At 35.4% G+C, this 26,379-nt stretch overlaps 1 protein-coding gene across 5 annotated transcripts in view; it reads right to left on the bottom strand.

Moving 5' to 3' along the window:
- The window catches only part of LOC135140472 (synaptotagmin-7), a 905,289-nt gene that overhangs the window by 412,756 nt on the left and 466,154 nt on the right, over nt 1-26,379 (bottom strand). Inside the window, exon 1 of one of the 5 annotated variants that reach the window (XM_064071038.1) lies at nt 8,846-9,103. The exons of the other annotated variants lie outside the window; for them this stretch is intronic. The gene's annotated coding sequence lies outside the window, so the exon portion shown is untranslated. Of the gene's footprint in view, nt 1-8,845; nt 9,104-26,379 lie in introns of those variants that run through there. 5 annotated transcript variants of the gene reach the window in all.

The following is a 26,379-nucleotide window of genomic DNA, read 5'->3' as shown; positions in this document are numbered from 1 at the left end:
TTTCGGCCACTTTTTGACATTTTCGAAATTTAACTAAATACATTTTCTTGTAGATTTCGAGCACTAGAACTCACTTCCGGCATCGCTTCTTTGATCAGTGCAACCGTTTTTCCAGAATCGACAGCTGAAATATCGAAACTTTCAGAAAATTTCAAAAATTCGCGTTTCATAGCGATTCTTTCGAAAATGTCTCTTCGTGACCATCAAAATGCTATATTTTTCGAATCAGCATGTAGAGATCTACGTCCCTGAATTTTTCCGCAATTTTTAGGCAACTTTTCTTTAGAGTGAAATTTTTTCAAATCTCGGCCAAATTTTCACATTTTCGAAACTCAACTAAATACATTTTCTTGTAGATCTCGAGCTCTAGAACTCACTTCCGGTCTCGTTTATTTCATAACTCCAACCGTTTTTCCGGAATCGACCGTTGAAATATTGAAATATTCAGAAATTTTCAAAAATTTTCATTTCGTAGCGATCCTTTCAAAAATGTTGCTTCGTAACCTTCAACACGCTATATTTTTGGAATCAGGATGTCGAGATCTACATCCCTGAATTTTTTCGCAATTTCTAGACAACTTTTTGAAAAGTGAAATTTTTCCAATGGTCCCTCATTCTACAAATTTCGGCCAATTTTTGCCATTTTCGAAACTTAACTAACTACATTTCCTTGTCGATTTCGAGCTCTAGGACTCACTTCCGGTCTCGTTTCTTTGATAACTGCAACCGTTTTTCCGGAATCGACCCTTGAAATATCGAAATTTTTTGAAAGTTTCAAAATTCGCATTTCGTACCGATTCTTTCGGAAATGTTGTCAGAGAAGTATTACAAGGCGAAAATGAAACCCACTGAAATTTCTAATTTAAAATATTCTCTTTTAACATCGTGAGATGTCAAGAGATCCTTCTCTAGGTATAAATTTTTTAATAAATTTTCTGACGATAATTTAGAAAAATATCCATAATTTGTTATTCAAAAATGAACGAAGATTAGGATCGCCGGTACGTACGACGTTACAACCCGATTTCTCGACAATAAAAAATTAAAACGATAATGAGTCACGTCCTTCGGCCCTCGTCGAGATTTAACTCCCGAAAAAAATTATTATCCTTCCGTGCACGTTTCCACTTATTTGTCCGTTTCCATCCCTCGGAGAAACCCGGTCAAGCAAAAGATTAATGGTCCTGTGAAAAAAGGGAGGAACAATGTTGACTAATGAGTAATGGTAATGAAACACCACTGCGTACTTGTTGCGCCGTTATTTGCATTGTTGCGATGGAATTCCGGCGATGCCCTTTATTGTTGTTAAATAATTACGTTAGATAATAATATCGATGCATTCCGGAGTCGGAAGGCGAATTTAATAGCGCCATGAGTGGATGGTTCCAGCTTCGATATAATGTAGCCTTCGGGAGCGATGCTTGTATGGAGAGTGCTTGGGTTTAATACTTGAGAGTTTTCGAAGCGGGACAAAGGACATTAATAAAATCTATCGGTTTTTTGGGGAGGGGTGTGGAGTTCCGGTTGCTGGATACAAGGATTGGGTTTGGTTGGTTTGACGGTAATTTATGTATGTACCGAGGGGAAATAAAATTTTATGTGGAAAAAAGGAATACGGCAACGAGATTGCGGGTTTCATAATTTTAAATATTGTTACAATTAACGAACACGTTCCGGGGAAAAAGTTCGTTTCCCTGTAGAGTTTTAAATTTGTGTGTTTGTGTTTCTCAAAGTTTGTTTTTTAAATAACCTATACAGGCAATAAATTAGTTCTAAGGTTGTTTTGTCGTGACACTAGTACATATTTTTTATTATTACAAAAATATTTTTTAATTTCTGAGATCACGTCATTAACTTGTTGTTTTAATTTAAGCGTTATTAGTGTTTTATAAAAATTACAGACAGTAATATTTTCAAACCACGTCACAAATTTCTTGGATGACATGAATAAATAGTTAAAAAATTAAAAATCAGGAAAAAATACTAATGTTGGTGACGCTATTTCCAAAAATGATTTAAAATAACCTTTCCAAAATTACATTCTGACATTAATGGGGTGTTTGCTATGCTGGGCGCATTTTTACGGGTTTTTCGAACGACAAAAAACAGCTAAATACATATTTTGGAAAAAAGACTAAACAATTTAATATTTTTTTTTACTTCAAAATTTTTGTCGGTTTGTAAAATTTGTTCCCAATATTTCAAAATTTGTAATAATAGGGATAAGAGGTTCCATTCGCATAATCATTTCATGAGCTTTTAATGTTAGATAAGTGCGGTGTTGTGGCGTTTTCGTATATAAATGCACATACAAAGTTTGCATACAAAATTGCGTAACAAAATTTGTAGTGCTCGTAATTCTGTTACCGTGTAAACTGATTATTTAGAACGACAAAATAATTGTTTCGTATTATCGCATAAATAGATTCAATTTTCTAGAATCTTTAACTTCAAATCTGTTTCGTATATATGAGTAATACTTTTAAAGTGAAACCCCCCAAAAAGTGAAAAAGATATAAAAGTATTTATTGCCTTGCTTTAAAATCGCTCGGTATATATATTTTTGGAACTTTTATCTTTTCTTGTAGTATCCTTGTAGAATGTTTCGTGTTCATAAATGTCTATTAATATTTTAAAGTTATTAAAAATACGGTAAATTGCGAATCCATTTTACTGTATAAATTCTATATTTTGTCATGTTTCTTTTTTCGCTCTTTTTGCTATCCCATTTTTTGTTGTGTTTTTTAGCGTCTGTTTTGATCTTTTTTCATCATTTTTTTGTTAGTTGCTTTTGGCCGTTTTACATGATTTTTTCTCGCATTTTTTGGCTCTCTTTTCTCATCTTTCTTAGTAATGTTTTTAATTCATTTTTAAAATTTTAACTCTGACGTCTCGATTTTTTATTAAAAAAATATAAATTAACTTGAATGCGCTGGACCAACTTTTCTTTAATCTTTTTTTTATTTAATATATAGAGTTTTCGTTCAACAACAGGATAGTTAAACATAAAACATAAAATCCTGATTTCTCTACAATTAAATTCCACCCTTCGGCCTGATTAGGACTGAAAAACTCATTACAATTGAGATCGGGGCGGGTGGGTGGGGCTTAATTTTTGTTTTTTTTTTAATATGTAAAGTTTTCTTTCAACAACAGGATAGTTAAACATATTGTGAGTTTCTTGTTGATAAAAGAAGCTTTCGTATGTTAAACAAAATGGACCAAATATAAGCCCCGCCCACCCACCCCTTCTCAATTGTAATCAATATTTTATTCATTGTGAGCTGAAGGGCGGAATTTAGTTGCAAAATCCTCGTTTCTTAACAAAAACTTACCATATGAAATATGTTTTTAAAAGTGTATAATTTTTTAGAGAAATAATGATATTACAATTAAACTCCGCCCTTCGTCTAATTAGGAATGAAAAACTCATGACAATTGAGATCGGGTGGGTGGGGCTTAATCTTTGTTTTTTTATATATACACAGTTTTCTTTCAACAATTAATTTTTTGCCGCAAAGAAGAAGAGATATAAAATTGAAAAATTAAAAATTGAAAACTCGTGAAATTTCAAATCAAAAAACTGCAAAATCTAAAAATTGAAACGTCCAAAAGGTGGAAAATCGGAAAACTGGAAAATTTAAAAATGAAAACTCGAAGATATAACTTAAACTTCAAAACGCGTAAAAATGAGAGCGCAAAAAAAAATAAAAATTGAAAAAAAAATTCAAGTCAAATAAGCTGCGGGGACGCTATTTACGCCTCTGGTTTTTACTTTATAGAGGTTATCAGAAAATCAAAATCGCAAGAAAATGATAATTTTTCGAAGAAGTGGGATTTATTTGGTTACACTTCAGGGGCGAGGGAAGTTCTGTTGAAATAACCTTCGACCAATTGTTTTTAAATATTATTTGTTATTAATTAAAATAACAAAATTTTATATTTGTGTTCTTTAATCCGCTCTTATTTTTTAGCTGTGACGCCTCGATTTAAAAAAAAACAACATTTTATACTTTAACCTAGAAAGTATTAATTATTTCAAGGTTAAAATCTTGAAAATCGTTTTTTCACTTAGCAAGTATTAGCCCCGCCCACCCGCCCGCTGTTCTCTTAAAAGGTGTCATCTGCCAAAATCAGTCTTGTCTTAGAAGGTACTAGCCCCGCCCACCCACCCTGAATTTTCTTAGAAGGAATGTGATTTGCCAAAATTAGTTTTATCTAAGCAAGTACTCAATCCTACCACCCACCCACCCTTTTCTCATTCTAAGGACTAATTTTATTTCTGTTCAGTATTGGTATCCAATTTCATTCAGAGTAGATGAAATGAATCCCTGAATGGGAGGCGGGGTGGGTGGGCGTGGTTAGTTATACGTTCTTCTCTAGAATGGGAGTTGAGGAAAAAAATCTTTCTTTTTTTTTGGTTGCTTTTTCGCCGTTTTTATATATTTTTTTCGTCTTCTTCTTTTAATTACCTCTTTTTCGTTTTTATCGCCAATTGTTTGAAGCTTTTTTATCGCTTATTTGCTGCATAATTTTAACTTCAATATTTTTTTGCGAATTTTTTTTGTCCATTTTTTTTCATATCGCTTCTGTTTCGTTTTTTGCCGCGTTTTTTTTCGTCTTTTTATGTTGTTTTTTTTTCTTTGTCGTTTTTAACCCTTATTTGTCCCTCTATTCTTGTCGCCTTTTTTCGTTTTTTTTTTGTCACTTTTTGGTTAGTGTTTTAGTCGATTTCTTGTCACTTTTTTAATGGCTTTTTATCGCTATTTTGTTACTTTTCTGACGGCGTTTTTGTCGCTTTTTTCGCCTTCTTTTTCTCTAAATTGTGTCCTTTTAATATATTTAAATCATAGTAAATTTGTTATTTCTAGCAACAGGAGGAAAATTATTCTTGTCCCTATTATTACAAATGTTGAAATATTTTGAACAAATTTTTCAGACGGACAAAAATTTTGAGATAAAAAAAAAATAATTTTTTTAGTTCATTTTTTTCATAATTTTAACTCTGACGTCTCGATTTTTGAAAAAAAAAAATATAAATTAACTTAAAGCCACCCCGAAAACTCGAAATATTTTAAGGCTCTCGAAAACATGGTAAATCGCCAACATTTTTTTTTTTACTTCTTCCAAAAACTTGATGAGATCATTAAAATTCTGGAAAAATTCTACATTTCACCTTGTTTCTTTTTTTAATTATTTTCCATCTTTTTATTTGTTGCGTTTTTAGCCCCTTTTTTATCGTCGTTTTATTGTCGCTTTATTCTTTCAAATTTTATTTGTTCTGTTAAAATATTTTTGTAAATTTTTATTACATTTCTATATAGGATATATCTATTTAAAATTTTAACCATGGTGTCTTTTACTTGTCCAACGCAAGCTACCCTAACTTTGTTTTTTTGACATTTCATAACTCCTAGAGTACCAAATAATAGGTCTCTCGTTTTGGTATGGCCATCGATCGATAATCTCTTAAACTATTGGAATGACTTGTGAAATTTTAGACACAATTTATAAATATCCTACAGTTGGTAAAACGCTAAACACAATTCGTTTAATCATCCCCACCAATAATTTGATGACGTCATCTGAATATTTATTAACGTGAATCCTATTTAAATTATATAAAATAACATTATTTTATATTTGTGTCTTTTAGTCCACTTTCATTTTTTAGCTTTGGCAACCTGATTTAAAAAAAACATTTTAAACTTTAACTTAGAAAGTATTAAACCGATTGGCCTGAAATTTTGACATGACCTGACCTGACCTGACTAATACGTGACAAAAAGAACGAAAAAAGGCGACAAGAATAGAGGGACAAATAAGCAGTAAAAAACCACAAAGAGACGAATAAAGCAAAAAAAAGGCAATTAAACGACAAAAAACTAAACAAAAGCCACATCAAAAGAGACTCAAAAAAGGAAAATTTTGAAAAATGGGCTTAAAAATTTTACAAAAAATTATAGAAGTTATGTATGCAGCAAATAAGCGATAAAAAAGCTCCAATTTTTAGATTTTGCAGTTTTTTGATTTGAAATAACCAAATTCTCAATCAAATAAATTTCATATCCCTTGGAGGACTGCCCCCCTTTATTGGATTTCTTCCTAAATGAATTGGCGATAAAAGCGAAAAAGAGGTAATTAAAAGAAGACGAAAAAAAAAATAAAAACGGCGAAAAAGCAACCAAAAAAAAAGAAAGATTTTTTTCCTCAACTCCCATTCTAGAGAAGAACGTATAACTAACCGCGCCCACCCACCCCGCCTCCCATTCAGGGATTCATTTCATCTACTCTGAATGAAATTGGATATCAATACTGAACAGAAATAAAATTAGTCCTTAGAATGAGAAAAGGGTGGGTGGGTGGTAGGGTTGAGTACTTGCTTAGATAAAAATAATTTTGGCAAATCACATTCCATCTAACAAAATTCAGGGTGGGTGGGCGGGGCTAGTACCTTCTAAGACAAGACTGATTTTGGCAGATGACACCTTTTAAGAAAACAGCGGACGGGTGGGCGGGGCTAATACTTGCTAAGTGAAAAAACGATTTTCAAGATTTTAACCTTGAAATAATTAATACTTTCTAGGTTACAGTATAAAATGTTGTTTTTTTTTTAAATCGAGGCGTCACAGCTAAAAAATAAGAGCGGATTAAAGAACACAAATATAAAATTTTGTTATTTTAATTAATAACAAATAATATTTAAAAACAATTGGTCGAAGGTTATTTCAACAGAACTTCCCTCGCCCCTGAAGTGTAACCAAATAAATCCCACTTCTTAGAAAAATTATCATTTTCTTGCGATTTTGGTTTTCTGATAACCTCTATAAAGTAAAAACCAGAGGCGTAAATAGCGTCCCCGCAGCTTATTTGACTTGAATTTTTTCTTCAATTTTTATTTTTTTTTGCGCTCTCATTTTTACGCGTTTTGAAGTTTAAGTATTTCTTCGAGTTTTCATTTTTAAATTTTCCAGTTTTCCGATTTTCCAACTTTTGGACGTTTCAATTTTTAGATTTTGCAGTTTTTTGAATTGAAATTTCACGAGTTTTCAATTTTTAATTTTTCAATTTTATATCTCTTCTTCTTTGCGGCAAAAAATTAATTGTTGAAAGAAAACTGTGTATATATAAAAAAACAAAGATTAAGCCCCACCCACCCGATCTCAATTGTCATGTGTTTTTCATTCCTAATTAGACGAAGGGCGGAGTTTAATTGTAATATCAATATTTCTCTAAAAAATTCTACACTTTTAAAAACATATTTCATATGGTAACTTTTTGTTAAGAAACGAGGATTTTGCAACTAAACTCCGCCCTTCAGCTCGCAATGAATAAAATATTGATTACAATTGAGAAGGAGTGGGTGGGCGGGGTTATATTTTGTCCATTTTTTTTAACATACGAAGGCTTCTTTTATCAACAAGAAACTCACAATATGTTTAACTATCCTGTTGTTGAAAAAAAAACTTTACACATTAAAAAAAAACAAAAATTAACCCCCACCCACCCGCCCCGATCTCAATTGTAATGAGTTTTTCAGTCCTAATCAGGCCCAAGGGTGGAATTTAATTGTAGAGAAATTAGGATTTTGTAACTAAACTCCATCCTTGAGCTCACGATGAATAAAATATTCATTACAATTGAGAACGGGTGGGTGGGCGGGGCTTATATTTTGTCCATTTTTTCTTAATATAGAAAATCTTCTTTTCCTAGCGAGAAATTGAAAACATGTTTAACTATCCTGTTGTTGAACGAAAACTCTATATATTAAATAAAAAAAAGATTAAAGAAAAGTTGTCCCAGCGCATTCAAGTTAATTTATATTTTTTTAATAAAAAATCGAGACGTCAGAGTTAAAATTTTAAAAATGAACTAAAAAATTTACTAAGAAAGATGAGAAAAGAGAGCCAAAGAAACGCGAGAAAAAATCATGTAAAAGGGCCAAAACAACCAACAAAAAAGTCATGGAAAAAGTGCAAAAAAGACGCTATAAAACACAACAAAAAATGGGATAAGCTTAATTTTTTTAACGATGAGCTTTAATTTAACATTTAGAGTAATACTTATTCAAATTTTGTGACTCAAAATTTCACTTCTGTGAGTCCACTTTGGTAACTCTGACGACACAGAAGGACCGTTCAGCAAATAAAAAAAAAATTTTTATATCTTTTTCATTTTTTGCAGGGTTTCGCTTAAAAAGTATTACCCATATATACCTACGAAACAAATTTGAAGTTAAACATTCTAGAAAATTAAATCTATTTATGACATAATACGAATATATAGAAACACAGTCGAAACAGTTATTGTGTCGTTCTAAATAATCAATTTACACGGTAACAGAATTATGAGCACTAAAAATTTTGTTACGCAATTTTGTATGCAAACTTCGTATGTGCATTTATACACGAAAACGCCACAACACCGCACTTATCTAACATTAAAAGCTCCTGAAATCATTATGCGAATGGAATCTCAATAGTGTCTAAAAGCGGCGTTGTATACTGAAACTTCCCAAGTTATGAGACAGTTTCGTAGTTCCGCACGCCCATTTGAAACTTTTAAATACACAATAGGATAACCAAAACAACTGTATCTACTTTACGCAAAAAAGCTCGACACAGCAAAATTGAGCTTTCCAATTTAGAGGAAAAAAACTCGCCCCGCTTGGATTTTTCCGGCGAGCTTTAAAAGCGCTACCTGAGCCATTCCGAGTCCGCGGCTTCGTTCCCGCCCGAAAATCGCCCCGTTAGGAACACCAGAACGACTTAGCAAATTACGCAATTCCTCGAAAGCTCACAACTTCTCCCCGAATTTGCGTCCCCATCCCCACACAAATACAAACCTGTTATCAAAACATCAACAATTCAACACTAAACAGAACAATTCAAAAAATATCAACAAGCTCGATCGTAAAAAAATTTAGAACCGCGTTACGTCGTAAAGCACGTTTCGGGGTAGACTTTGGCACACGTTCACACACTCACGGGAGACTAGAAAGACGATTTAGGAGGATCTGGAGCGCGTTGCTTGAGGACAGACGAAAGAGTGCTAGGTGCTAGAGGACTTTTCGAAAATCCCAGCTGAACGTCAGCATCGTGCGGCCAAAACTGAAATTTCCGCCAGAGCGAGGAGCGCGCGCGGCGCTGGCGGCGGCGGGGGCGGCGGGTCCCGCGGGAGCGGCGGGACGCGACTCGGGCACTTATAGCGATGCACGCGGAGAGATAATTACGGCGGTCGCGGGCGGCGAGAAGACAAGCGTGACCGCAATTAGACGACGCGGGGTGGGGGCGGAAAAATCGGGGTGATTAATCAATCAGGGCCCGAACGGCTTCCGAAAGCAATAAAACGGACGATTAATCATTGGAGATTTGAGAGGGAGATGGAGAAGGTCAAGGGGGGATTAATATGGGGAGGGGTGAACTGAAAATTTTTGGGGATAATTGGGCTAATATATCAAGTAACATGTGCGTCTTAAGAATTAAATTAGCGAAGGGGGTGGGGGATTGGAATTATTAATGAGGTTGAACTTCATAAAAAGAGAAAGAGCAGTTTGAACCCTTAAGCCGAAAGTTTTGTTAATTACGGCCAGGGAGTTTTGTAATTAAATTAGAATTAATTAATAAAAATTATGTTGGGGAGTTAGAGGTAGACGTGTTTCAGAACTGGTTAAATTCATTAATTCGTTACGGTATCTATTAATTTATTTTGGATTACTGAAACATTCCCGGTTTTGATAAGATAACAAGCATCGATTTAGGAACAGATGTTACCATTTTGTGTTAGTCGGAAGTATTGGAAACTTTATTCATTCTTTCCGAGGTAAATAATTTCAAGTGCAAGGTTGCTGTTATTGGGAGATTTTTCTTATCAAATCGTTACACAAAAATATGTCAAGGTCAGACAAGATTAAATTAGGATCGGCCATACCATCGGCTATAACTACAAACGTTCAAAAATTACAAGATTAAAAGAATTTATAAACAGTTAGGTCAGGTCAGGTTAGAACGAGAAGCATGGAACGAGAAATCGGGAAGAAGATTTTCGAGAAGGGAGCTCCAGAAAAACCTCTAAAAATGTAATCCCGAGAGAAGCACAATCATGGGAAAGGGAATTCCGTGAAAAGGAATATACAAAGAAATAATTTCCAGAGAGAAAACACCCAAAGGAAGCCCAAAAAAGAAGCCTGAGAAAGAGAAATTCGAGAAAGAGGAGTCCGAGAAAAAATTCGAAAAAGGTAATCCCGAGGGAAAAGGAATCACAAGACAAGAAATCCAGAGAGAGAGAGAGATTCAAGAGAAAAAAGCATATGCAAAGAAATTATCTCGAGAGAGAGAAGGCCCAAAGAGAAGCCCAAGAAAGAAGCTTGAGAAAAAGAAACTCGAGAAAGAGAAGTCCGAAGAGAAGAAGACATCGGAGAAGGACAATTTCGAGGAAGGGAATCCCGAGAAAGAAAACCCTGAGAAAATCTATTGCAAAAAGGAGAATCAGAATAAAAGGAAATCCGAAAACCAGAAGCATGGAATGAGAAATCGAGAAGATTTCCGAGAAAGGTACTCCTGATAGAAAAGGAATCTCAAGAAGGGGAATCAAGAGGAAAGGAATATCCAGAGAAACAATCTCGAGAGACAGAAAACGGAGGAAGAAGCCGGAGAAAGAAGCCTGAAAAAAATAAACTCAAGAAAGAAAAGCCCGAGGAAAAGAAGACGTCGGGGAAGAACAATTGGAAAAAAACAAATGGAACGAAAAATCGAGAAGGAAATTCCCGAGAAAGGGACTCCTGGAAAAATTCGGAAAAAGGTAATCCCGGAAGAAAAAGAATCACAAGAAAGGAAATCCCGAGAGAGAGAGAGAGAGAGATTCAAGAGAAAAATAATATCCTAAGAAATTATCTCGAGAGAGAGAAGACCCAAAGAGAAGCCCAAGAACGAAGCTTGAGAAAAAGAAACTCGAGAAAGAGAAGTCCGAAGAGAAGAGGACGTCGGAGAAGAACAATTTCGAGAAAGGGAATCTCGAGAAAGAAAATCCTGAGAAAATCTATTGCAAAAAGGAGAATCAGAGAACAAGAAAATCCGAAAACCAGAAGCATGGAACGACAAATCGGCGAGATTTCCGAGAAAGGTAGCCCGAGGAAGAACCCGGAAAAGGTACTTCCTCGAGAAAGGGAATTACAAGAAAGGGAATCAAGAGAAAAGGAATGTCCAGAGAAACAATCTCGCGAGATACAAAACCCAGGGAGAAGCCCAAGAAAGAATCCTGAGAAAAAGAAACTCAAGAAAGAAAAGCCCGAGGAGAAGAAGACGTCGAGAAAGAACAATTTCGAGGAAGGGAATTTCGAAAAAGAAAATCCTTAGAAAGTGTATTGGAAAAAGGAGAATCAGATAAAAAAGAAATCCGAGAACCAGAAACATTGAACGAAAAATCGAGAAGGAAATTCCCGAGAAAGGGACTCCTGGAAAAATTCGGGAAAAGGTAATCCCGGAAGAAAAAGAATCGCAAGAAAGGAAATCCCTAGAGAGAGATTCAAGCGAAAAGGAATATCCAAAGAAATAATCTCGAGAGAGAGAGAGACCCAAAGAGAAGCCCAAGCAAGAAGCCTGAGAAAAAGAAACTTGAGAAGGAGATTCCTGAGGAATGAAGCCCGAAGAAAAACCCGAAAAACTTATCCCGAGGGAGAGAATTACGAGAAAAGGAATCCCAAAAAAGAGAATTCCGATAAAGACAGAAAAAGCATCCCCAAAAGGAAAATCTATAAGAAGAGAATCTCGAGAAAGCGAATCCTGAAAAGTCTATCCCAAAAAAAGAAGTCCAAGAAGATGTCGATAAGAAGACTCTCAAGGAGAAAAGACCGGGAATACGGAAAGACAGTCTAAGGAAAGGAATCCGGGAAAGAGAAGCCTTGAAAAAGAAATCTAGAAGGAGATTCCGAGGAAACCCCGAAGAAGGTAATCTCCAGGGAGAGAATTAGAGAAAGAAGGAATCACGACAAAGGGAATTCTAGGAAAGGAAAAGAGAAGAAGAATCTCAAGAGAAAAAATCCCGAGAAGGAAAATTGCGAAAAAACAAATCCAAGAGAGGAAATCGGGAATAGACAGGGAAGCCGAAAAGAACAATCTAAGAAAAGAAATCCGAAAAAGAGAAGCCTGGAACAAGAAATCTAGAAGAAGATCCAGAGAAGGGGAGCCCAAGAAGTGTAACCTCGAGGGAGAAAATTAAAGGAAAAAGCAATCACGAGAAAGGGAATTACAGGAGACGAAATCCCGAAAAAGAGTGTATCCAGAGAGAAACAGTCAGGACAAAAAAATGTCCCCGAGAGAATCACGAGAAAGGGAACCTCAAATAAGAGAATCTCGGAAAGAGAGAAGAAAACGTTGGAAGAGAATCCCCAAAAAGAGATCGAAAAGAATCTTGATAAAAAGAATCGCGGAAAGTTTATCCCTAGAGAGTTCGAGAAGAATCCGAGAAGAATCTCAAGAAGAAAAACTGCGAGAAGGAAAATCTTGAAAAAGGAATCCAAGGAATGGAATCGGGAAGAGACATCCAAGACGAGGAATCCGAGAAGGACAATCTAAGAAAAGGAATCCGAAAACGAGAAGCATGGAACCGGAAATCAAGAAGAGAATATCGAGGAAAACCTCGGAATAGACAATTCCGAGAGAGAGAACTACGAGAGAAGAGAATCTCGAGAGAGGTAGTAACGATAAAGTGGATTCCAAAAGAGGAAATCCCAAGAAAGAGAATCCCTAGAGAGAGAGTATCCCGCGAGAAACAGTTCCGATAAATAGAAATCCTCGAGAGAATTTCGAAAGCGTGAATCACGAGAATCCCCAAAAAGACAATCTAGAAGAAGAGAAACTTGAGAAAGCGAATCCTGAAAAGTTTGTCCCAAGAAGGCGAATTGGAGAAGAATCCGAGACGAAGAATCTCAAGGAGGAAAATTGGGAAAAAACAAATCCAAGAAAGGAAATCGGGAATAGGCATCCAAGACAGGGAGTATGAAAAAAAAAATCTTAGAAAAGCAATCCGAGAAGGAGAAGCCTGGAACGAGAAATCTAGAAGGAGGTCCCGAGAAGGGTAGCCCGAGAAAACCCCCAAACAGATAATCTCGAGGAATAGAAATAGAAAAAAAAAGAATCATGACAAAGGGAATTCTAGGAAAGGAAACCCCGACAAACGGAGTATCCACAGAAAAACATTCACAACAAAAGAAGAAGACCCCCGAGAAGGAGAACAAGCCCCAAAAAGAGAATCTAGAAAAAGAGAAGAAGAATCTCAAGAGAAGAAAACGCGAGAAGGAAAATTGTGAAAAAACAAATCCAAGAGAGAAAATCGGGAATAGACGGGGAAGCCGACAAAAACAATCTAAGGAAAGTAATCCGAAAAAGAGAAGCCTGGAACAAGAACATCCAGAGAAGGGGAGCCCAAGGAAACCCCAAGAAATGTAACTCGAGGGAGAAAATTAAAGGAAAAAGGAATCACGAGAAAGAGAATTACAGGAGACGAGAAGAATCTCAAGAAGAATAACTGCGAGAAGGAAAATCTTGAAAAATAAATCCAAGGAATGGAATCGGGAAGAGATATCTAAGAAAAGGACAATTTAAGAAAAGGAATCCGAAAACGAGAAGCTTGGAAGGAGAAATCGAGAAGGAAATCTCGAGGAGAGTTCTTACTTAGAAGAGCCAGATGAGAGTCCCGAAAGACAATCCCGATAGAGAAAATCATGAAAGAAAAGGGGTAACGAGAAATGGAATCCCGAGAAAGAAAGTATGTCGAAAGAAACATTCCCGTCAAAGAGATGTTCCCGAAAGAATCCAGAGAGAGAGCGAATCACGAGAAGAGGATTCCCGAAAAAGGTAATCTCGATGAAGAAAAGCTCAAGAAGACACCCGAGTAGGAAAATCCCCTAAAATAGGACCTAGAGAAAGAGAATACTGAAAAGTCTATCCCAAGTTGGAAAATCCGAGGAGAAAGATCCCAAGAAGAAAAATCTCGAGATGGAAAATCGTGAAAACATGAATTTAAGAATGGGAATCGAGAAGAGACATTTAATACAGGGAATCCGAGAAGTACAATCTAAAGAAGGAAATCCGAAAAGGACAATCTAAAGAAGCAAATCCTAGAAAGAAAAGCATGAAACACGAAATCGAGAAGGAGATTCCCGAGAAGATGAGCTCGAGGAAAGCCCCGAAGATGGTAATTTCGAGGAAAAGAACTACGAGAGAAGAGAATTTCAAGAAAGGGAATAACGAGAAAGATGATTCCAAAAAAGGAAATGTCAATTAAGAGAATCCCAGAAAAATAGTATCTCGAGAGAAATAATCCCGATAACCCCGAGAGAATCTCGATAATGAGATTAGTACACACTCCAGCTAAAAAGGACAATCTAAGAAGAGGAATCCGAGAAAAAGAAGCTTGGAACGAGAAATCGAGAAGAAGATCCCGAGCAGGGAAACCCGAGAAAACTCCGAAAAAGGTAATCTTGAAGAAGAGAATTAGAGAAAAAGGAATCACAAAAAAGGGAATTCCAGGAAAGAAGGAAGTCTCAAGAAAGAGAGTATCCAGAGAAAAACAGTCGCGATAAAGATCCGCAGAAAGTAAATTACGAGAAGGGGAATCCCAAAAAAGAGAATCTCGTTAAAAAGAGCACAAGATACCGGAGAAGGAGAATCCCCAGAAAGAGAATCTAAAATAAGAGAATCTCCAGAGAAAGAATCCTGAAAAATCTATCTAAAGAGAGTCCGAGAAGAATCTGATAAGGATCCCAAGAAGAAAAATTGCGAGACCGAAAATTTTGAAAAAAGGAATCCAAGGAATGAAATCGGAAAGAGTTTATCCAAGCTGAAGAATCCGAAAACAATATGAGAAAAGGAATCCAAAAACTAGAAGACAAGAAAGAGAAATTGAGAAGCAGAAAATTCCTAGAAGAAGAGCCAGATGAGAACTCCGAAAAAGGCAATCCCGGGAGAGAGAGAATAACAAAAGAAAAGAGACACAATCCCGATAAAGAGATGTTTTCGAGAAAGGGAATCTTGAAAAGATTATTCGAAGAAGGACTACCCCAAAGGAATCTAAGAAGGAAAACCCTAAGAGAATAACGAGGACAGAAATCTTCAAAGGGTAATCTCGACGAAAAGAAGAGCGAGAAGAAGACCTCGAGAAGGACAATCCCTAAAAAACAACAATCTAGTAAAAGAGAATTTCGAGAGAAAAAATCGAGAGGCATCCAAGGCGGAACTCGAAAAGGACAATCTAAGAATCCGAGAAGAAGAAGCCTGGAACCAGAATCACCAAGTGAAAGGGACCACGAGAAGGGGAATCAGGTCAAGTCCGGCCAATTTAAAAAGGGTTTCTTATGGAAGTATCGAGAACTAAAGAAAAAGAGGAACTAGAAATCAGGGAGAAAATGAAATAAAAGATATACCTTAAGGCAATTAGAGAGAGTCAGGTCAGCTCAGGTCAGTTACAAAAAACTGACAAGAAGCTTTGAATTGATTAACCAGTGACCCTAATGTTCATATTTTTTTTTTATTTCCAAAATAAAAAAAAACTGAACTCAAAGAACTTCTCGTCAAAGCAGTCAAAGGGACTGTGGAGGAGTGACAAGACTTTAAAGTTAATTAAATTGATTAAAAAAAATAGAACAGCGTTTTCTTTGAACGCACAAACAGATACCTTTTTCTAGTTACATTTCGCACATTTGTCGTACAACCCCAACCACTCAACCCATAATTTGCATAATTCACCCGATCAAAACCCCCATCCCTCCTAATAAAAACCAATCTTTCTCCCGTAACAAGCCCTCGTCGCGCCAAAGATAAAACAAAAATTCCAACCATTCACCCCAATTTCCATCGATAACACCACTCGAGCCGCCCTCGACGTGTATAGTGGAAAAGACGCTCCTCGAGTGCCCTCAACCTCAACCTTCACTTCATCCCCTCCGCACGTCCAAGAACGCTTAGGCTTTAAAACAGCGACATTAATTCCAGAGCCGGACTATTAAGTCATCACTTCCAGACAAATTAGCCCTGTTTGGAGAAAATACCTTCTTTTTTCGACGATTTATGGGGGTTGTTTCGATCTCATACGGCTAATCCTGAGCTTTGCGACCCGTTCGCTTTGATATTTGAGACGACGCGGTTTATTAAGTTGAATGCGATTATTGCGGCGAACAAACGGAGTAAATCATTGGGATGGGGTAGTAGCTCAATTTATGAGTCTCTTGTCTCTCAGTTTATGAAATATGCTGATAATTTATGGCGCAGAGCGTGATTTTCTGGTGCGGTAAACAACGAATTATCGCTGTCTGATCCCGGCGCACTGCATAGAGTGTTCGTAATTAAGCTGATGAGCTTTTGAAGATTGGATAGGCTCCGGGATGGCGGCGATATATAAAGCGCGAAGGACGGGGACGTAAAGAGTGATTATAAGGCAATGAATCACGCGAAAAATGAGCTTTTAGAAGCTTCGTTTTCCATCGATTGAACTCGAAGACTTGATTCAAAAAAGGAAATAGCTCGGCTCGCCGGAATCAAAGTGTCGCGTCTCACTTTTATTTCCTTTGCAGTGAACACTGAACTTGTACGGATTTCAAGTCTCGTGAAGACGACACCCCAAGTCCCAATTTTCCACGATTCGATGGGCTATCTTAAGAAAATTGCGCGCGGACGAAAGACCAGGAGGCTATAAACGAGCTTAAAAGCTGTCTGGCGGTAATTGCGGGATTATTTGGCATCTTTAAAGAGCACACTGTCAAGGTGTAATGTTGTTATCGTCGGAGTGGATTGTGGTTGAAATTTATTAGTGGAACGAGTAATTTACCTAATTTATTTGGTCATAATGGAATAGAGTTGGAAAATTCTCGTTATATATTGCTCTTTGTTTCTTCTAGAATGGGGATTTGAGGAGTCTGTTAAGTGTCCATTGTCTTTTTTAATATATTATTAAAACCGTTTTACGCTACTAAAGAAAGTACTTCAATATCCTATAATCGTCAATATTTAACGCGATCTTATTTTGTGATAACCTTGAGTGAAAAAGGAGCTTTTCTAGTGGTAGTTCGACAAGATTAAAATCTTCAGAAGCGATGTTTAAAGCGAGCTTTAGGATAATCATGTCGATTAAATTAACGTTAACGTAGAATATTTTAGCCTGAATGATCACGCGGTACGTTATTTTTATCGGACAATTTATATACATGGTGATATATTTTATTTGTTATGTATGTGTAATCTAACTCCGCTGTCACACTAAGTCATTTCACCAAGTCATGTCACAGCCAGTCGTGTCACACTAAATCAGATCAGAGTAAGTCATGTTATACTGAGTCACTTCTCACACTGTCATGCTATACTACGTCATTTCACACTGAGTTATGTCATACAAAGTCATCTCACATTAAGTAATTTCATATTATGTCATGTCACACTAACTCACTTCTCAATAAGTCACCTTATTTTACACTGTCATGTCATACTAAGTTATTTCAGACTAAGCCATGTCATACTAAATCACGTCATATAAAGTCATTACGCACTAAATCATTTCCCACTAAGTCAGGTCAGATTAGGTGATATTGAGTCGCTTCACACCAGCTCATTTTATAATGTCTTGCACGTCATTTCACACTCTACAAAATCATGTCGAACTAAGTCAGGTTTTACCAAGTTATCTCAAAGTAAATCAGGTCATTCTAACTCAAGCCACGAAGTTAGGTCACAATTAAGTCATTTCACTTTAAGTCATGTCAACTCAGATAAAGTCATGTCCCAAAACGCCTTGTCACACTAAGTCATACCAAACCAAATCATCTCACACTGTCATGTCATAATAAGCTGATCGCATCTGATGTCTTGCTAAGTCATTTCACACTAAGACACCTCACTAAATCACGTCCTATAGAGTAATTATACATGAAATCATTTCCCACTAAGTCAGGTCACATTGAGTCGTGCCACACCAGATCATTTCATACTGTCATTTCACAGTACGCCATATGACACTCACTCAGGTCACTCAAAGTCATGTCATACCAAATTAGGTTTCACCAAGTCACGTCACATCAAGTCATCTCAAACTAAATCAAGTCACTTTATCTCAGACCACGCGAAGTCTGGTCACAATTAAGTCCTTTCACCTCAAGCCAGGTTAGCTCAAATTAAGTTACACTAAGCCATGCCAAGCCAAATTGTTTCACATTTTCATGTCATACTAAGTTGTAAGTAATTTCACACTAAGACATTTCCTATCAAGTCAGGTGAAACTTTAAGCTCCACTAAGTCATTTCACACGATAATCATGTGGCTGACTGACAAGTCAAGTGACACCAAGTCATGTCACACTAAGTCAAATCGCACTAAATCAGGTCATACTAAGTCACTCACACTAAGTAACATCACCCAAAAGTCGCTGAGGCAATATGAAATTATCTGATTGCACTGGTACAATAAGTCAGGTAACACTGATCATTTCACAATAAGCCAGGCCACTAAATCGTGTCATATTAAGTCATTTCACATGAATTCATGGCATACTAAGCCACCACAGATTACACCAAGTGACGGCATAGCAAATTAGGTGACACTAAGTCACTAAGATATCTCATACTAAAAAGTCGGATCAGGTCAGGTCAAGGCAGATCGCATTAAGTCATGTCACGCTAGCTCATGCCACACCATGTCATTTTACACTATCCTGTCATTTTACACTAACCGATGTCACGTTGAGTTATATATACATACAAAGTCATTTCACATTAAGTAATTTCATATTATGTGATCCATGTCACACTGAATCATGTCAACCAAAGTCATTTCATGTTAAGTCACTTCATATCAAGTTAAATCCTTTCACACTAAGTCATGTTACACTAAACCACGTCATATAGTCACTACACACTAAATAATTTGCCAATAAGTCAGGTCACACTTCATGCTACATTTAGTCATTTCACACTAAGTCGCATCACACCACGTTAAGTAAGGTCGGTTCACATTAAATCGTGCCATCCCGAGTCATTTCATACTGTGCTGCTATACTAAGTCAGTTCATCAGGTTTCACCAAGTCACGTCACACCAAGTCATTTCAAATTAAATCACGTCATTCTAACTCAGGTCACACGAAATCAGGTCAGAATTAAGTAATTTTACATTAAGTCAAGTCAGGTCACATTAAGTCATGTCACAATACGCCTTGTCACACTAAGTAGTGTCATACCAAGTCATTTCGTACTGTCATATCATACTAAGTCGATCACATTCATACATTAAATAATTTCACACTAAACTAATCGCACTTCATGTCACATCAAGTCATTTCACGTGAATTTCACGTTCCACCAATCAGGTTTCACTAAATCAAGTTACCCCAAAATCAGGCTACAATAAGTCAAATCAGGCCGGGTTAGGCCAGATCACACTAAGTCATATAATGTTAAGTCATTTCACACTAAGCCATATCCTACTAAATCACGTCATATAGTCCGTTAGAAAATGGTTTTCGAGTTTAACGGGACACAACTCCGAATTGGTTTAAGATTCCCCTTTGCGGTTCACAGTATTCGCTTCCTTGAAGCTCTCTAGTCCCACTAGTCAATCTTCAGACACAACTCTCTATCTATTTAGCATCCAGTGGCGGATATATCCGACGATGTCAATTTCCGAATTCAAAAATCGTTTTGTCAAATTTGACAATACTTCTCACTTTGCTGTTTACACCATTCGATTCCGTGAAGCTCTTTTGGACTATTAGTTAATTTTCAAGTCTAATTTTTTTCCATTTAGTATCTAGAGAGGAATATAATGGGCGGTGTCATTTTCTGCCGTTAGAAAATGGTTTTCGAGTTTAACGAGACATAACTCCGAAACGGTTTAAGATTTCGCCTTGCGGTTTAGAGTATTCGCTTCCTTGAAGCTCTCTTATCCCACTAGTCAATCTTCAGACACAAATCTCTATCTATTTAGCATCCAGTGGCGGATATATCCGACGATGTCAATTTCCGAATTCAAAAATCGTTTTGTCAAATTTGACAATACTTCTCACTTTGCTGTTTACACCATTCGATCCCGTGAAGCTCTTTTGTCCTATTAGTTAATTTTCAAGTCTAATTTTCTTTCCATTTAGTATCTAGAGAGGAATATAATGGGCGGTGTCATTTTCTGCCGTTAGAAAATGGTTTTCGAGTTTAACGAGACATAACTCCGAAACGGTTTAAGATTTCGCCTTGCGGTTTAGAGTATTCGCTTCCTTGAAGCTCTCTTATCCCACTTGTCAATCTTCAGACACAACTCTCTGTCTATTTAGCATCCTAGTGGCGGATATATCCGACGATGTCAATTTCCGAATTCAAAAATCGTTTTGTCAAATTTGACAATACTTCTCACTTTGTTGTTTACACCATTCGATTCCTTGAAGTTTTTCGATCCCATCACTTAATTTTCAGGCTTAATTTTTGATGCATGTAGTATTTAGACAGAAATATATCGGGCGGTGTCATTTTCTGATTTCAGAAAACGGTTTTCAAGTTTAACGGGACATAACTCCAAAACGGTTTAAGACTCGGCCGTGCGGCTGACACTGTTCGATTCCTTGAAGCTTAGTCAGTTTTCAGAAAATGGTTTTCGAGTTTAAGTCTAAGTATGATTAATAAATTTTAAATAAACAAAGCCGGTATTTTATTTTATACCAAAATCGTGCTTTTCCGCTTGCATCAACAAAGCTTTTAGATTGTTTACCTGCGATATTTTTTCTTGTCTTTCGTGGAGTATGCAAGCCTAAGCACAACATAAACAACCCCACGCAGCAACTGCAAAGCCCGACAACCCTCCAGAGGGTGATTTCTCCCTTGACTAAGAATCCCAACCTGTAATAAATACTTTTCTTATTCCGATCATTGCAAGCTGAACAAAAACAACTCACTACTTAAAAAAAAAACGCGTTTTTAACTCGCGTGAACGTATGTGTAATTCCACACTCACGTAACATCTGCGAAAGTTCGAGCACCCTCAAATCTTCCCCCGTAATAATTCCTTGATAAACTTTCCCCGAGTTGGCACTTGACGGCTCCATTGTGCAACATTCGCGTATTTCGGGAACTTTGAAAAGTCCCACGTTTAATTAATTTAGCCCTCACGTCGTAATTTCACCGAAAAATAACAAGCAATATTTTTGCATCGCATATTTTGACTCTTGTTCGGTTTTTCGGGGTGCGTCGGTGCGTAAATTCAGGCGCTTTGTACCAACGAAATAATACAACACTTCATCATCACCTCGCCGTAATTGCTGATAATAATTAGCACCTGTTTTAGTGCTTTGACGTGCATTAGTAGGATCAGCACTGTAATTTTGTCTCAACTTCACAAACAATTATTACAGAGCTCAACATCGGGGCGTCCATTAAACATTTTATGTCGGCGTTACGCACGTGCAATTTACATATTCCGCCTAAAGCGGTCTCTTTATTAAAACCATTAAAAATATTAGTTCAGGTCCGATCATAAATTCCGCGAGTTTAAACTCGTAAATCGTTAGAAAAAACGCATGAATTTTGGGAGCTTTAGTTGTTATCGTGGTGTATGAATTTCGGGTGTTTGGTTACATCTGATTTCGCGCCCTAAAATAGGAAAAATATATTTTACGCAAGTTCTGGTAGATATTTTTCTAAATCAGCATCACGCGATGTTAAAGGAGATTATTTAAAACTAGAAATTTCAGTGGCTTTCAGTTTTAAATCTTTTTCTACATTTTCGCCTTGTAATGCTTTGCTACTCGGTATTTTTTTGTAAAGTATCTTGCAGCTTTTTAAAAAAACTTGTTTGATCTCCAGACCAGAGCGGATTCAAGCCAATGTCGACTCTAAGCGCTCAGAAACGATTTGATCTGTAAGCTATGTTCACTGATCTGATACACATCCTAACCAGTTTCGATCATAATTTCTACGGGAAAGAGGGATTTTTCGATTTCTAGCTTTTTCAACTTTCGAGTTCTCAATTTTTCGAAATTTTAATTTTGGAATTTTTCAGTTTATTTATTATTCAATTTTTGGTTTTCAGTTTTTCGATTTCTCAGTTTTTTGTTTCAGTTTTACATTTTTTCAATTTTTCTCCTCTTCAATTTTTCAATTTTTAAATATTTTTTTCAATTTTTGACTTTTATAAACTCTCAATTTTTCGAATTTTCAATTAATGGATGTTTTAATTTTCCCATTACTTGACTGTAGACTGTTTCGATTTTTCAGTTTTTTGATTTTTCAATTTCCCAATCTTTCAATTTTTTACTTTCTCAGTTTTTAGATGTTTCAATTTTCGGATTTTTCAATTTTCGAAATTCCAGTTTTGGGATTTTTCAGATTTTTTTATTCGATTTTACAGTTTCCCAATTTTTCAGTTTCTCGATTTTCAATTTTCTCATGTTTGAGTTTTACGTTTTTTCAATTTTTCTCTTCTTCAATTTTACGGTTTTTAAATATTTCAATTTTTTGATTTTTCAACTTCTGACTTTTCTAAATTCTCAATTTTTCGATTTTTCAATTAGTGGATGTTTCGATTTTCCCATTTCTTGATTTTCGACTGTTTCGATTGTCCAGTTTTTCAATTCTTCAATTTTTCGATTTTTCAGGTTTCTCAATTTTTCGATTTCTCGATCTTTTGATCTTTCAATTTCTCGAATTTTTAAATTTTTTGATTTCTGGATTTATCGAGATTTGGATGTTTAGATGTTTTGATTATTCAATTTCTCGCTTTATCGGTTTTTCAATTTTAACTTTTCTATTTTCGGTTTTTCGATTTTTCGTTTTTCGGTTTTTAAATTTTAGATTTTCAAATTTTTTGAAGCCGAAAATCGAAAAATCGAAAGCGAGTAATCAAAAAATCGAAACATCCAAAAATTGAAAAACGTCGAGAAATCGAGAAATTGAAAAGTCGAGAAGTCGAAAAATATCGAAAAACAGAAATACCATAAAATCGAAAAATCCATAAGTTAAAAATTGAACATTTGAAAATTTGATACTAACAAAAATCGAAAATAGAGAAAAAAAGTGAACTGAAAAATCGAATTTTAAAAATCGAAAAATTGAAAAACCAAAAAATCAACAGCTGTGAAGCTGAAAAACCTAAAGATAGGGAAATCGAAACATGTAACATTTAAAAATCAGGAAAATTAAGAAATAGAGATATTGAAGAAACGATAAATCGAAAAATCGAGAAAACGAGAAATCAAAAAAACTAAAATTTAAAAAATCGAAGAATTAAAATATAGAAAAATTAAAAACTGAAAAATTGAAAAATTGGGAATTAAAATATCAAAAACAATCTAGAAATCGAAAATTTGAGAAATCGAAAAGTCGAACTATCGAAAAATTGGAAGATCAAAAAAAGTTGAAGAACATAAAAACTGAAAAATTCCAAAACTAAAACATCAAAAAATTGAGAAATCTAAAAATTGGAAAACTGAGACATTGAAAAATCGAGAAATTGAAAATTCGAGACGTAGAAAAATCGGGGAGAAAAGTTTAAAATTAAAAATTACAAAAAATTTAAAAATTAAAAATGGGTAAATTGAAGAATTCCAAAACTGAAATGACGAAAAATTGGGAAATTAGAAAACTGGAAAAGTGAAAAATCAAAAAGCCGAAAATCGAAAAATCGAAAAATGCGAGAAATCAAAAATCGAAACATCCAAAAATTTTAAAAACTCGAGAAATCGAGAAATTGAAAAGTTGAAAAATATTGATAAATAGAAAAATTGAAAAACTGAAAAATCGAAAATTTTAAAAATAGGAAAATTAAAAAACCGATAAATCAAAACTGAGAAGTCGAGAAATGGAAAGATAAAAAACCGAAAAATCTAACATTTAAAAATTAGAAAAATTTAAGAGAAAAATATTGAAGAACTGAAAAATCGAAAAATCCAGAAATCAAAAAATCTAAAATTTAGAAAATTGAAAATTGCAATATCGAAAAAGCAGAAAATCCAGAAATCGAAAATGTGAAAAATCGCCAAAAATTGAATCCAAAAAATAAAGAATCCCAAAATTAAAACATCAAAAAAATAAGAAATCTAAAAATTGGAAAATCAAAAAACCGAAAAATTTTAAAATAGGAAAATTGGGGAGTCAAAAAACTAAAAAATGGATAAACTGAAAAACTCCAAAACTAAAATGACGAAAAATTGGGAAATCGAATAGCTGAAGAACTGAAAAATCGAAAAATCGAGAAATCAAAAAATCGAAAAATTGAAAAACTGAAACATCGAGTAATAGAGAAATTGAAAAGTCGATTTTTCGTTTCTCGGTTGTTAAATTTTAGATTTTCTAATTTTTCAGTTTTTCGATTTTTTAAATTATACATTTTTCGAGTTTTCTGTTTTACGATTTTTTTTTGTTTCGATTTCTTGACATCTTTATTTTTCGATTTTAACATTTTTCAATTATTAGATTTCTCGATTTTTCAGGTTTTCGACTATGTTAATATTTCATTTTTTCTGACTGCTAATATCATATAACGTATCGAAAATAAACCAAAATTTGTCACTAAAACAAAAATAACTACGTTTTCCCGAAGAAAATCTGTTGGATCATTACTATTTCAACAATATTGTTAATTTAAGACGTTTTGCTAGTATAAAACACAGTTTACGAATTAATTCTTAATATATATTATTATAATTTTTGGCTTCTTTTTCTTAATATGTATGTACCTATTTTCAACAACACGATATTTAAAATATAATTCTAACCTCAGATTTACCATTTGATATTGTAAATAATTTTATTGTTGAAAGAAGACTACGTAATTTACGAAAGGAAAGTCCCATTCGAGAACATGCGGTTTTTCTGTAGCCGGGTAACCAGATGTCGCCCCGAATGAGTTGTGAACCTCTGGGCCACTCTCCGACTACATGTTTACGACAGATTTCCACTCACGTGGCGCTTAAATTCATTTAAATCCTTCCCTTTCCTGTTTACGGTGGATATCTTCCCGTTGAACACGACATAAATATTTATCTGGTGCGGCAGGGCCTGTCCCTATCGATTGCTGCATCTAGATGCTGTTGACTCTCGATTAGCATCCAGGACGGGCTTATCCAAAATTTACGAGCTAATCAATGAGGTCGGATTGCGCCCTTTGTCCCCGCGCCATATTTGACGTTTGATGGCTTCCAACATGGTGGCAAATATTTCATAAATTTTAATCCGGCGCGTATTTCCCTCGAGGTTGTTTCTTTGTGTCGCAGATACTCGAGGAACGCTTTATTGCTTTCTGCTATCAATTTTCGGAGAGATTAGATTTGCGGAGGGGGGGGAGATATCGGGGGGTGGGGTGCGGTTCTGATAAACGTAACGATGCTAAGATTCTTTCAAAACAAAGAATTGCCAAGATCTTTTGAAATTCTTTCAAACATTCTTTGAAAATAGACACTAGAGGTCCTGAAGATTCCCTCAGACTCTTTCATAAGACGAAACACCAGGAGCTCGCAAGATATTTTCAAATTCTTGCAAAAACAAAACGTTAAGGGACCTCGAAGATTGTTTAAATTGTTAAATAGAGATTTTGCACTTAAGCTCCGCCCTCCAACTGACGACGAATAAGAAAATTCATTACAATTGAGACAGGAGCGGGTGGGTGGGGCTTATCCATTGCCTTCTTTTCGTAATATACATAGTTATCTTACTACAATAAAATGCTTAAAATATCAAATGGTGAATTTGAGATTAAAATTATGTTTTAAGTAACATATTGTTGAAAGAAAACTATATATAGTAAGAAAGGACGCCAAAGATTAAGCCCCCCCCCCCCACCCCTGTATTAATTGTGACGATTTTTTTATTTGTTGTCAGATTCAGGGGCGGAGCTTATTTATAAAATCCACATTTGTACTATTTTAAACATGTTTTAAATTTCTTGTTGTCAAAAGAAAACTATATATATTAAGAAAAACTACTTTACGTAATCCGTCGATCTGGCAACCCTGGTGACGTTTCACATGGTAATTTCTTGGAAAGAAATAGAGATTTTGCAATTAAGCTCCGCCCCTCAGCTGACGATGAATAAAAAAAATCATCAGAATTGAGAGAGGGGCGGGCGGGTGGGGCTTATATTTTACCTTTTTTTCCTTAAATGCGCTGTCATCCTCTCACAACAGAAAACTGCTTGAATGCTAAATTTTTCTCGAGAAATATAGATTGTATAATATTAAGCTCCACCCCTCGATCTCACAACAAATGGAAAATTCGTTACAATTGTGACGGGGTGGGTGGGTGGGGCTTATCCATTGACTTTCTTTGAGTAATATACAGAGTCTTTTTTCAACGATAAAATGCTAAAAATATCAGATGGTGAATTTTAGATTAAATTATGTTTTATGTAATGTATTGTTGAAAG

Source organism: Zophobas morio, unplaced genomic scaffold (assembly GCF_036711695.1).
Source record: "Zophobas morio isolate AGI-343-1 ecotype UQ-CSIRO unplaced genomic scaffold, CSIRO_AGI_Zmor_V1 ptg000040l, whole genome shotgun sequence".
Lineage (NCBI taxonomy): Eukaryota > Metazoa > Arthropoda > Insecta > Coleoptera > Tenebrionidae > Zophobas > Zophobas morio.
Note: the sequence above shows the minus strand (reverse complement) of the source record. Positions and strands in the feature narration are given on the sequence as shown.